Genomic DNA, 14,254 nt, shown 5'->3' on the forward strand with positions numbered 1-14,254 from the left:
GAAAATCTGGGCCTCAGAGTCCATGTTCTTCCAAGGGTGAGCATGATCCCTTTTCATAAAACACAGCCCAGGCACCTGTTCACTCTGAACCCATTAAATATTGTTGAGTTCCATGAATTCCTATGGCCAAATGGCCAGGCTGCCCTGAAAGTCCTGATGAGAGCTCATTTGACTCTTCTAGCCAGCCTAGACTCCAGGGGGATGGGTGCGCTGCGCCTATGGCCTCTGACACTCAGTGTGCATAGATTATAAAAAAGGAGGATAGCCTTCTCCAGATTAGTAGGCACAAGTTACTCTAGCCCCCCTTGTGGTCTGCTTGTTCTCACCAGACTGGGGCTTTCTTCAGCAGGCTCCTGAGGGGTGTGTAGGTCACTGCAGGATGGGCACCCAGCTCCTCCTCCCGTCCAGCAGGTGTTGCTGTTTGGTTGATCCTTCCAATAGCATATGCATGTCTCAAAGATTAAGCCATGCACCACTAATTACAGATGGCCAGTAAAGTGAAACTGCAAATGACTCATGAAATCAATCATGGTTCATTTTGAATGCTCCATCTGTTACTTGTGGTGACTCTAGAGCTAATTCTTGCCGGAAAGCACAGATTTCCCAAGATACATGCATTTATCATACCAAGACCAGTCCAGGGTCTTCTGGCCACCTTGGTGACTCTAGATAACCGAAGACATTTGGATGTCTGCCCTATCAGCTTTAAATGGCACTTTCTGTCCTTACCATGGGTAACAGGGAATCAGGGTTCGATTCTAGAGAATAAACCTGAGAAGTGGCTACCTCATCCAGGGAAGGCAGCAGCAGTAAAAAGTACCCACTCCTGACTCGGGTTGGTAGTGAAGAAAAATAGCAATAAAGGATTATTTCGAGGCCTTGTAATTGGAATGAGGGGCAAGTCTGGTGCCAGCAGCAGCACAGTAATTCCAGCTCCAATAGTGCATGTTAAAAATACTGCATTTAGAAAGCTTGTAGTTCAGTCTTGAGTTTGAGCTGGCAGTCCGCTGTGAGGCGATCTAACGCCTGTCCCAGCTCTTGCCTCTCTGTGCCCCCTTGATGCTCCTAACTGAGTGTCCTGAGGGTCCAAAACATTTACTTTGAAAATATTGACGTGTTCAAAGAAGCCTGGTCACCTGGATACTTCAGCCAGGCATAATGGAATAGGACTCCGGTTCTATTTTGTTGTTTTTCAGAACTGGGGCCATGGTTAAGACTGATGGCCAGGGCATTCGCGTTGTGCCGTTAGAGGTGACATTTTTGGCCTGACACAAGACAAACCACAGCAAAAGCATTTACCAAGAATGTTTCCATTATTCAAGAATGAAATTCTGAGGTTCTAAGACGTTGAGATATTGTTGTAGTTCTGACCATAAACAATACAGACTAACAATCTAGCAGCGTAATTCCCATGACCTGACGAGCATCTTCAATGAAAACAAAGTCTATGGGTTCCGGTTGGAGTATGGTTGCAAAGCTGAAACTTAAAGGAATTGATGGAAGGGAACCATCAGGAGTGGAATCTGTTGCCTATTTTTATTCGAAATTTGGCAGATTCATAGTTGTTTCTCGATTCTGTGCGTGGTGGTGCATGTCAGTTCTTAGTTGGAACAATTTCTCTGGTTAATTCGGATTACAAACAAGAATTCTTCATGCAAACTAGTCATGTGACCCCCCGCTGCCGGTGTTCAACTTCTTATAGGGACAAGTGGCATTCAGCTACACAAGGTCAAGTAATAACAAGTCTGTGATGGGCTTACATGACTGGGGTTGCATGCACACTACACTGAATGAATCAGCATATGACTACCCTTCGTCGGTAGGTGTGGGTAACACACTTAGACCCGCTATAAGGTTTGGAGAATGCAATTATTTACCAGAAACAAGGAATTACCAGTAAGTGCAGGTCATAAACTTATGTTGATTATGTCTGTAGCCATTGTACACACCGCCCATCTCTACTACCAATTGAATGATTTAGTTAGATCATCCGATCGGCCCTGGTAGAGTGCTGAGATGACGATCAAGCTTGACTAGCTAAAGGAAATAAAAGTTGTTACAGGGTGTTCATAGGTAAACCTGCAGAATGATCATTAAAGGACAAGGGTGTGTGATCAGTAGCCAGCAAGTACCCTACAGGAAAGTTGAAAAGAAATTTGAAGAGAGAGTTCATGAAGGTGTGAAACCATTGAGGTAAACCGGTGGGATTCGTAAAGTCTGCCCAGAGGTTTCAATATGACAGAAAGGTCAGTTGCCCAGTGGATCCCCTCCATGTGACTGCTGCCTGGGCGCACCCTGCCCTCACATGATGCAATTTCTCCATGGCGATGTGCGGAGACCAGCTCAGGATTGGCTGGGAACATTTGGGGTTGGCAGGTAGCTTTCTGTGCTACAGCCCCCTAGCAGCAGCTTTGCTGTGTCTGTCATATTCTCTCCTGGCAGCCACCCCAGCCCCTCACTGGGAGGGAAGGGGATAGGGGCCCCTTCTCCCAGCACGACTGTGGACTGGGGCGAAGTGAACTCAGTACACCCTGACAGGCTGCTTACACAGTCCATTGCTTTCTAAGCATCTACCTAGAGAACACCTCTCTGTTCATTTAGCTTCCTGGTGACAAGTAGAAGTCAGATATTTTAGATGCCATCTCTTTACTTGATAAAAGCCAAGGTGAAACTTCCTGCAGAGCCCTTTGCCATTCCAATCTCTTAAAATGTTTTTGGCATTTACTTTATTGTTTACATTTGTCACATTGTTCACTAACTTTGTGGCTTATCAGTCTTTTAAATCACTGTGAGCAGGGCATGACATTGAAGTCCCCAGGACACTCCTCCCCTTACTTCTCATACTCACCTTCAGCAAAAGCCCTTGAAGAAACTACTGAAGGCACTTTAAGAACTCAGCCATAAAAATTATAAACCTGAGGCGTTCTACCTGGTTGTAGTGTATGGTAGCCAAATTACCTTATTAGATAGGCATTTTCAAGTGTCCTCATTTTGAAGAAAAAATTGAAAGGGGAACACTAGCCTTACAACCCTGGCTGTTAAAACCCCTCCCATTAGCTGAATGCCCAAAATGAGAACATTGCATTCCTCAGGAAATTTGAGATAATTCTTTGAAAAAACATTAGAAAAAGAAGAAACTAAGGGAATAGCACAACACAGGTGGAGGAGAAATGTGTCTATTACCTTTCCGTAATGGGATCCTACTTTCTCACTTTAATTCAAGACAGTAGAGGCCTCTCTGCCTCCCCCAGACACCAATCCCCCGAACAACCACACAATAAAAAGCCCCTCCCCATGCCGTTCCTCCTGTACATTAACCAAGATCTCAACCGACCCACTAGTCAGTTGTTCTGCACTGGGAGAGCTGGAGGGAGTATGAATTAAAGCAAGGAAGTAGAACTTATGGTAATGCCATTACCAGAAAGTAATAGAAGTATTACCTGTACGCCCCTCCCTTGCTTGAATTCATTGCGTTAAGAGTTAATAAGCAAATCACAAGGACAACTAAAAGTGACAAAGAAACGGAACCAGGCTTTAATAATTAGACTACAAACCATCCCCTTTAACATCACATCATAGAGGAGAGCACTCTGTAACCAGAAACATCATTTATGCAAGAAACGTCTGACAGCTCATAATGCTTCGCAAAGGTAGGAGTCAGACCATGTGGCTGCCCTACAATTTTCAGTTACTGAAGCCCCTTACAATTCTCCCACTGTGGAAGACACGTGTAGACCTCACCTTCAATCTCCTATGCCTTAACAATCAGGAATCTGATCTACCAGCTTAAAGATGAAACTCTAGGTTTATCACCTTTCCCGCAAAACAAAAAAAATCACAAACAAAGCTTCAGTCTGTCTAAAAGGCTCAACCTTTCTAGCCAGATAAGTAGAGCTCTCCTAACATCTAAAGTATGCAACCTCCTTTCTTCATCCAAGGAAGGAGAAGGAAAGAAATCAGGGAGAAAAACTTCCTGCTGTTTGTGAAAGAAGAAGCTGACCTTCTGAACAAAAGAATGAATCGGAACCAGAACCACCCTGTACTGAAGAAAACTTCAGAAGGGAAATTTGCAAGACACAGCCTCCAACTCTCCCAAGATCTAAAGGCTCAAAAGGAACCTTTGTGAGCACTCCCAACACTAGATTCAAATCCCAAGAAGGAAAGGACCTCAATGACTAAGCGCCTGTATTTGCTGAGCCCTTTAAAAGCCTAGAAACTAGACCGCCATCATCATGCCAAGGATCTGTGAAAGTCCGAAGAGCTGCCTATTGAACCCTCAAGTAGCAGCAGTCAATCCTAGCCTTGACCCAACTAGCAAAAACTCCATCATCAACATCAAAATAACAGTGGTAGGATCCAAATCCCTCTTCTCACACCACTGAGAAAAGGACTTCCAGTGTCTATTCTATGAATGAAAAGTAGGCAGGCTTCTAGAAGCTTGGAGGATATCCACTAAACTCTCTGGGGATCCCTGGTTGCTCAACCCAAAAAGAGATCCTGACTAGCAAGCCGTCAGGTGACACTTCCTTAGGGTTTCCTGCCTGAAGACTGAAAACTTGAGAGGGGAATGAACAAGCAGGAGGGTCCACTCCTGAGACACCCTCATATCAGTAGAGTAAACCAATTGGCTCCGAGCCACCGAGGATCAATCAGCACCACGTGAGCCCACTCTCTCCTCACCCTCACTAGACACGATCGAAGAAGGGCAGGGAAGGCATAAAACAGACCCCTAGGCCATTGAAACGACACAGCGTCTATTTCCCAGGCCCATTCATCCCTGTTTCTCCTACAAAACCGCTGTACTATGGCATTAGTTGCTGATGCAAACAGATACAACACTGGTAACCCCCAATGCTGAACCAACTCATTGAACACCTGAGGGAGGAGAGAAAAGTTCAGAGATGATGGAAGTTCCCTGCTGAGAACATCCATTGTCAGATTGACCGTCCCCTGAATATGAACCGCTGTTACTGAAATGAGAATGCTCTGCTTCCATGAGAACATCCAGTGAGAAATCATGTTTTTTTATATAAGCCTTTGCCATGACATTGTCCGGATCAACACAGAATTCTGCTTCATACGGGATTTGAAAAACAAGAGAGCTCAAAGAACTGCCTCTTGCTTCCTCCAATTCGATCATCTCCTGGCTTCTGCTAGTGACCAGAAGCCCTGCAGCTGGCGACAGTCGAACCACGCCACCCATCTGGATAGGCTGGCATCCGTTGTGATTATCAATGAAACTGGAGGATCCAGAGGAACCCCAGTCTCCTGATTGAGAGTGCTAATCCACCATGCTAGCTTCTCTTTGATTTTCTGGGATAGAAAAATCTTGAGAGAGAGATCCTGAGGGCATGGATCCCAATTCTCTAGAATCCCAGATCCCAACTTGTGTAGGTGGATCTTTGCCCAGGGGACAAGAAAAATTGTTAAAGCCAGACTTCCCTGAACTCTCAGCCACAGAGAAAACGGCACCTGGCGAGCCCATAAATTCAAAATCTGATGTTGGATTTTGAGAATTCAACAGGACGGAAACCATACCTTCCCCTCTCGAGTTTGGAAACGTGCCCTTATAAATGCTAAATCGGGAGCTGGATTTAAGTTGGAATTCCCCAGTTTGATGAGAAACCCATGATTTTGGAGCACTTCCAGAACTGTGGGTGTATGTGACACTAAAGCCTTTTGGATGGAGCTTGCACCAACCAATTGTCCAGATATCGGTGGGCAAAAATTCCCTCTGCATAAAGGATAGCATCAGAGGTGCCATAATTGTGTGAAAGCTCTCGGAGAGGACTATAGGTCAAAGGGAAGGACTCAAAATTGATAACGGTAGTTTTCCACAGCAAAACAGAGGTACTTCTGATGTTACATGCAAATAGGTGTCCACTAAGTCTATTGATGCCAACTAATCTCCTGTTTTTATTAAAGGCATTATAGGCTGTAATGTCACCATTCAGAAATGGACTGATTTTATCCAGAAAATTGTGAATTCTTTCACCAACTGGCTCTAGCGTGAATGAACCATGCTAGTCAGGAACTCTTTTTGGGTGTAGTCTTCTTACCCACTTCATTTTTAGGAGAAAAGGAGCTTGGCTGGTATTTCCATCTTGGGAAGGTAGATGATTTATACTTCTTTTAGGGAGAAGCAGAGGTCCACTTATCCCAAAACTATTTGGAACCAGGTTTCCTCTTATAATGAAGGGCATGTTTGCGGTCCTTAAATGCTGTAGAAATCATGGAATCCAATTGTTCTCCGACCAGCATTTTACCCTGAAAAAGTCGTTTTAGAAAGGAAGATTTTTCATCCTTCTCCTCCTTCCATAAACTCCTTCTGGCCGTAATCAAAGCTCCAGCCGACATTGCCGTCATCCTGATACATGCTAGCCTTCAAGGCCAGATTTTCTGCCAAGAATGACTTTTCCAGACCTGAGCCGACTTTTCTATCAGAGTGATCATAAGGGGAACAGTCCTCTGGATTTATCATATTCCTATCAATCAAGTCTAATTTAATGTTATGAAGAAGAACGTCATCACCCTCAAGCAAATATAATTTTTGTAGGAAGCGAGGAACCACTATCTTACCCAGAGTCTTCCATTTTCCATAACCATGTCCTTAATGGATGCATGGAAGGACCTTAGCCATAGTGTATGGTTTCACATACTGGGGAAAAAGGACCACCCCTCCTTCATCAAAATAATAAGGAGGTAATACCAAATTGTCCCAGACATATGACAAAATGTCCCATATCTCCTCTATCCTAACGTATTTACCGGATGAGATAGAGATGAGATTATCAGTATGCGATTGTGCTTAATCTTGGCAAGAGCCCTTGATACTGCAGCCTCCATCATGTCCTGCACCTTCATTTGCGACATAAGAGGTGGCACACCAGCAACTGAATCCCCTTTCCCAGGACCAGATCTACGAGCATGGATAGGACCATCCTAATCTGAAGAGGAGGAATAAATGACATGCTTCCTCTTAGCAGCTTTCTTCCCTGCCATCTCTGTAGAAGTGCATACAGAAAGTGAAAGGAAAGAACAATTCATCTCTGAAATACAGAAATCGAGTATAAGGAACATCCAATAGTATGCCCCAAATTATTCTCGTTTCACTGGCTAAAGTTTAGCACCTAGAAATAATTTATAAAAGTGTTCCAACTTGACATTATCATTTTTACACTTGCATTCCCAGGATAGCTACGGTCCAGGGTTGGATTGGGAATAAAAAATAGGCCCGGGCACCTTAAAACAAAGTGGCCCACATTTGCAGATTGCGCCTTTTCTAAACACTGCTTCAGTGTTTTAAGTGTAATAAAATGGAGGAGGAGAGGTTTTTCTCTAAAAGAGGCATGTTTTCTTAACTTCACTGAGATAAAAAAATGCAAATGTTGCCAGGACTATTTGTGCACAGATTAGTATACAATTGTAAACCGCACCTAACTATAAGTAAGGCCACTTCTGAACTGGCCCCCTGCCCTTGCACAATCTGCATTTATTAATGAGCTGGCCCAGCAAGAGACTGGGAATGATACTTCCATCCCATTGGTAAAAAGGAGGTAATAGAGGCCCATCTGCCTCTAGAAAGGCTGCTCAAGCTCACTGGGCCTCTAGCGGCATCTGAATGGCACAGACACAGACCAAATTACCCACCATGCTGCCCAAAAAGTGGCCCACAGCCAGGGCCAGCTCTTGGCTGGTGTGACTGGTGCCCAAGCACGGGGTGCTGACTTCAGGGGACGTTGAGTTTGCAAGTTTGTTTTGGCTTGCCACGCTACTTGCCTTCAGCAATTTTCATGCAACAATAAAAATGTCAAGAAAACTCTGGTGATTAATTAATAGCAAAGAGGGTTAATATGGCTACTGTAATGAATGTGTACCATGCAGATCACAAAGTGCATATGATGTAAAAAGCAAACACAAAGAGATGATGGATGGAGCGCCAAAACTTTTCAGACACTCTCCCCCATTCGCTATTAAATCTGGGTTGAATCCCTCAGCGTTCTTTAGCTCACTTCGTTACCCCAGTTCAGACCCAGCCATATGCAAATCAGTCTTGACCCTGTACCTCATGGGAGCAGTCTAGCCCGAACTGCCAAGCCAAGTCATCCCTGGACCGGAAGCAGGCATCCTGTGACCGATTTCGGGGCAACACTCCTCATCAGCCAGGCTAGCTTGAATCCAGTGGCCAAGTGAGCAAGTGACTCACGTCTGGGCATACCCTTCCAGCTTAGGGCGAACAAAGCAAACACAAGGAGATGAGAGACAGAGCACCGAAACTTGTCAGACACTCACCCCTAGTCACTATTAGATCTGGGTTGAATTCATTATTATTCTTTAGCTCACTTCACCACCCCAGTTCAGACCCAGCCATATGCAAATCAATCTTGACACTGTTCTTTATAGGACCAGTCCAGCCCAAACTGGTCTTCCCTGGACTGGAAACAAGCACATTGGGACCGGTTTCAGGGTGTCAGCTTGGCTAGCTTGAATCCAGTGGCAAAGTGAGCAAGGGACTCACATCTGTGCATACCCCACCAACCTAATTGTGACTGGGGGCGAGTGTCTGAAGCGTTTCAGCGCTCCGTCCATCATCTTATTGTGATTGCTTTGTTCACCTTAAGTTGGCCGGGTATGCCTAGAAGTGGGTCCCATGCTCACTTTGCCACTGGATTCATGCTAGCCTGGCTGATGAGGGGTGTTACCCTAAAACTGGTCCCAGGATGCTTGTTTCCAGTCCGGGGAGCACCTGGCTTGGAACTTCGGGCTGGACTGTTCCCATCCGGAGCAGGGTCAAGACTGATTTGCATATGGCTGTGTCTGAACTGCAGGGGGAAAGTAAGCAAAAGAACAATGATGGATTTAACCCAGAACTAACAGTGACTGGGGGTGAGTGTCTGAAATGTTTCAGCACTCCGTCCATCATCATATTGTGTTTACTTTGTTTGTCCTAAGTTGGCAGGGTATGCCCAGAAGTGGGTCTCGTGCTCACGTTGCCACTGGATTCAAGCTAGCTTGGATGATAATCGATGTTACCCCGAAGCCGATCCCAGGATGCTTGTTTACATTCAAGGGAGGACCTGCCTTGGCAGTTCGGGCTGGACTGTTCCCATGAGGAGCAGGGTCAAGACTGATTTGCATATGGCTGGGTCTGAACTGCGTTGGTGAAGTGAGCAAAAGAATGATGATGGATTTAACCCAGATCTAATAGTGAGAGGGGGTGAGTGTCCGAAACATTTCAGCACTCCATCCATTATGTTATTGTGTTTGCTTTGTTTGCCCTATGCTGGCATGGTATGCCCAGAAGTGGGTCCCATGCTCACTTTGTCACTGGATCCAAACTAGGCTGGCTGATGAGGGGTTTAACCCTGAAACGGGTCCCAGGATGCTTGTTTTCAGTCCAGGGAGGACGTGGCTTGGTAGTAAGGGCTGGACTGTCCCCATGAGGAGCAGGGTCAAGTCTGATTTGCATATGTCTGGGTCTGAACTGTGAAGGCAAAGTAAGCTAAAGAACAATGATGGATTTAACCCAGCTCTAATAGTGACTGGTGGTGAGTGTCTGAAAAGTTTCAGCGCTCTGTCCATCATCATATTGTGTTTGCTTTATAATGTAAAAAAGTCAGAGCGGGACTGCTTTTCTAAGAGACATCCTTTTGTCACTTGCAGTCTATACGTTAAAATCCTAATAAAGAACATCATCAAAGAACTGCATGCACACTGCAAAGTAGAGATTAAAGCATAGATTAATGTTGCAAAAAGGGTTCATTTGGGAAAAAAATGATTATTTTTATTAAAGAGAACACCCAACTATGCTGTTCAGTTTTCAATTCTGAGTTTGTGCCTCTCTAGACCAAACACTCTTAAACTATACTGCCTACCAGTATGGATGACTTGTCACTCCTAAACCTTGTAGTCCTCTGGCTTATGTAACTATTCCTATACACTGATTTGCACACGAATGATTGTTTGTCTCCGTGTAATGTGTGCTATGCAAGGCGCTCTGACACCCTACACTGGTATGTGCGGCACTATATAATGAAATGCATCTGAAAGAGTGGTTAATGAGACTTGAGGGTCACTGTTAAGAGTTGGTGTTGAGGGAATCCGTGGTGTTGACCACCTCCATCACGGATGGGGCGCCAACGAACATTGTCACACCGGGTGCTAAAGCCGGACCTTCCCACCACAGCTGCAACTCCGATAGTGCCCGCGTTACCAAAGAGCTCTCCCTCCCACGCCACAGCCAGTGTGATCGTGCCGAGAGACTGCCGAGATCCCCTGACCCAGAAAACCTCAACCCAGGTGCAACAGAGCGGTCCAAACCCAGTGGCTCGTCCTCCGCCGAATTGTTGTTTCTAGCTCCACAGGAACCGTGAGGCTCAGCCTTGTCCCAAATCGACTCCAAAAGCGCTGCAAACAAAGGGGAAAATACCGCAGTAACATCTTCGAATCCAATAAAATGTAACTGCATTTCATTGGTCAACGCGGCCTCGCCAACGTCGACAGATGCTTTCAGAAATGGGAGACAAAAAAGACAGGAGGTTTGGCGGTGGGAGAGGCTTTTTATTGTGTGGTTTTTAATGGGATTGTTGTCTGGGGGAGGCCGCAACTGTAATGAATTAAAGCAAGGGAGGGGTCTAAGTGTAGTGGAGAGGATATAGGGGAGAGGGAATAGGGCACAGGTAGGAGAGCCAGTCTTCTGCATGGTTGGAGGTAGAGGTAGAGGAATTAAGGGGCAGATTTATATCGGACTTGCGCCACTTTTACGCCGCCGTTGCGTCACTTTTGTGACGCAGCGGCGGCGTAAACCCTGCGCCATATTGCGCCCCATTTACAACGTGACGCATCTAGGGAGATGCGTCACGTTGTAAAGCTTGCGCCACATGTGGGCGTCCCTGCACAGGGGGGGGCGTTCCGGCGCAGGAACGCCTCCTAAAAGTGTCTGAGTGAAATCTACAAGATTTCACTCAGTCACTTTTGAGCCCATGCTGCGTCAAAACCCTGCGCCTGCTTGAAGCAGGCGTAAGGATTGACGCAGCATTGTAACCATAGGGCCCCCCAGAGCATTGCTGGAGCTGCGTCGTGCTTGCGACGCAACTCCAGCAATGCGCCACTTTTACGGCACAGATGCGTCACGCATCTGTGCCGTTTTTGCCCCATGGTGCGCCGCATTGTAAATGCGGCGCATCCATGGTGGCGGAGCTGTGGCGCACAATAACTGGCGCATCCCTGCTGATATGCAGGGATGCGCTAGTCGTCATAAATCTGCCCCTAAGAGTATAGACGACAGGAGCAGTACAATGGTATAGGCAGGTGCAGAGTTTCTACGGCAGAAATGGGGTAGCAATACCAGGGAATAACAAGGCATAGAGGTAAAGGTCTGCAAAGTTGCAACGTTTTTAAACATTGCTGCCTGTGTGAAATGCAATAGAAAACGAGCATTGGCAAAGCCAATAGGTCTTGCCTATGACAGCTATTGTTTTTTTCAATTATTTTTAGGCATGCTGTGCTACATGGTTAAAAATAATACAAAACAAGGTGCTATGATGCAGCCTGCAGCAATTCAAGGTGATAACGGAGGGCAGGCTGGAGGGGCTAGGGCAGGAAGTTGAAAATAGATGGATGAGGGGAGGGAATGTGGAAACGAGTTGACAATGGATGGTAGGTAGGAGATGGGGCAACAAGCTGACTAAAGAGAGCAGGTGGGATGGGATGGGGCAGCAAGCTGACAATGGAGAGCAGGTGGGAGGCACTGGTGTAACATGCTGACAACAGAGGGAGGGCAGGAGGGGATTGGGAAGGAAGCTGACAATGCAGAGTGGGCACGAGAGACTGGGGCAACAAGCTGACAATGGAGAGTAGTCAGGAGGAGATGAGAAAGTAAGTTGACATTGAAAGGCTGGTGGAGGGCATGGGGAAGTACATGGACAATGAAGGGTGGGCAGGAGGGCCTGATGCTCCAAGCTGACAACAGTGGGCAGGTGGTAGGGGATGGGGGAGCAAGCTGATCATGGAGGGCGTGCTGGAGGGGCTGATGAAGCAAGTTGACAGCAGAGGGTGGGCATGAGTGGCTGGGGAGGCAAATTAACAATGGAGGGTGGGCGAGAGGAGATGAGGAAGCAAACGGATAATGGAAGGTCCAGGGGAAGCAAGATGACAGGGTGTGGTGGGAGGGGCTTTGGCAGCAAGCTGGCAATGGAGGTTAGGCGGGAGGAGATAGGGATGCAATATGCATGCACTGTTTGTTGTGAGACTTAAAGAAATCATGTAGATCACCTTCCAGGGACTTGGGATTAGGCGTCATGCCAGAAAACATACTGGTTATGTCAGAAAAAAGGTGAGCTAAAAACGGTGAGCTACAAACTGTTGCCCTCGTGCATGTCCCTCAGTAGGACACGTCCGTATCCACTCCTGTCCAGGAGACTGTCTTCCATCAGATAAGTTAAACGTTTGAGAAAGTCTAAGAGCTTGAAATAACTTCATGCTCACAACGTCCCTTATTACCTTAATCCCTTCCTTGGCCATCAGCCATTCCAGAGGTATGCAATTCCTTTGGCAGATGAAGGTAGCCCAACTAATCAGGGATAGATCCTGCTCAATGCCCACACCATGGCTGAAGTCTCTTTTTTTCAGCCATTGACCTCTTCTTTTTTTCTGGGCATAAATGACTCATGAAAGACACCAGATAATTCATCCTATGTCAATGTGCTATGCATGAAATACACCATAATCTTTATTGAAGAAATAGATCTGTACAAATGAGGGCCTACCATAGAGCTGTACCTGAAGTAAGGCGACCTACCTCAGACCCTTCTTAGGGCTATAAAGTACTCTTTATGCTGCACAGTCCAAGTACAAATACAACTCTTCAAATGCATTATTGACTTTGTGTGATTTATTCACATTAATCAATGGAGTTGATTACATTTTACTTGCAGTTTCTTTTTAATCCGAGCAGGGGAGGCATGTTTGTTGTTTATTTCATGTTCCAGAGGTCCAGCCCATCTGCTCAATGAGGACTTAACTCCATTTATATATACCTTGAGTGAGGGAGACATTGACAAAGATAGGTAGGGGTAATAGAGTGCCCCCAGAGAGTTTTGATGAAGAACAATGTTAAGACATCTTCTTCAGAAGTGGCTTTGAGGTAGTTCAATATGTCAGTGATATCTGGGAGAGAAAAAGGCTTTGAAGGTGGACCATTGCAGGATTCAGTGGGATTGAGTGGGTGTAAGAGAAGAAGCAGGCTTGAAGTCGTCGGTGTACTGTCAGACATTCTGTATTTTTTCACTGAAGAAGAGGTCGATGGTATTCAACCTTTCAACAGAGTGAGGAATAGGTGAGCCCGGCAATGAGTTAATGCATAGGTGCAGGGGATGGGGAATTCATGAAAGCTTCCCCACTGAGCCACAACACCACACCCCATGACTTTAATGTGGAAAGGGGCTGTGTATGGTCATCTGAGCTGCTGGTTTTGGCGTCCCATGAGTCAGAGGACATGTGCGATAAATTGGGTTTTTGGTTGATTGGGGGGTGAGCCCTGGTCAAGCAGCGGCCACAATCCTTGAAAGGATAAGGCACAAGTAAATCCTAAATGAACCTGTGCTTGGCACAGAGCAGCCTGGCTTAACTTAGAGGCAATGTGTAAAGTATTTGAGCAACATAAAAAACAGTAAAACTGTGAAAACACCACACAAAAAGGATCCCACACCACGTTACTAAAATAGAACGTACTTTAATACATAAAACAATACTCAAATGACAAAAATCTAATTAGTATAATCAGAGATATTGAATTTAGAGAAAAATAGGCAAAAGGCGTAAGGCGCCAACTGTAGATATCTGGTCAGACCAGGACAAAGTCACAAGTTCAGGCTGGCTGCGATGGAGAATGGGCCGTCTACAGGGATCTAGTTAGCCCGCTAACAGACTACCTGAAATCCTGGTTTGCGGACCATGCATGGATCCACATTGAAGATGCGTCGCACAGCCGAAGCCATGCATCAGTTCTGTTGCATCAATGTCAAGGATCCCGTTGACGGGACTTGCAATGCGAAGTCCAGTGTCAAGGATGCGTTGCGCAGTCTGGGCGATGCCTAGCTTTCAAAGAGCTGTGAAGCTGCGATGCGGAGTCCAATGTCGTCGTCGAGTCTTTCATCGAAGAGAGATGTGAGGGCCTGTGCCGAGGATACGTTGTACAGTGGCAGTTCAGAGGTGATGCGGGCCTCATCAGCGATGTGAGTCTTTGTGAAGGGTC

The 14,254-nt window shown here is 46.0% G+C and overlaps 1 protein-coding gene and 1 pseudogene across 2 annotated transcripts in view; both read left to right on the forward strand.

Annotated features, from left to right (window-relative positions):
- The window catches only part of PRKCG (protein kinase C gamma), a 1,134,441-nt gene that overhangs the window by 58,795 nt on the left and 1,061,392 nt on the right, over positions 1 to 14,254 (forward strand). The gene's annotated exons all lie outside the window — the stretch shown is intronic.
- LOC146809629 (18S ribosomal RNA) lies at positions 419 to 2,096 on the forward strand (annotated as a pseudogene).

The sequence above is a fragment of the Triturus cristatus genome, chromosome 7 (assembly GCF_964204655.1).
Source record: "Triturus cristatus chromosome 7, aTriCri1.1, whole genome shotgun sequence".
In the NCBI taxonomy this organism is placed as follows: domain Eukaryota; kingdom Metazoa; phylum Chordata; class Amphibia; order Caudata; family Salamandridae; genus Triturus; species Triturus cristatus.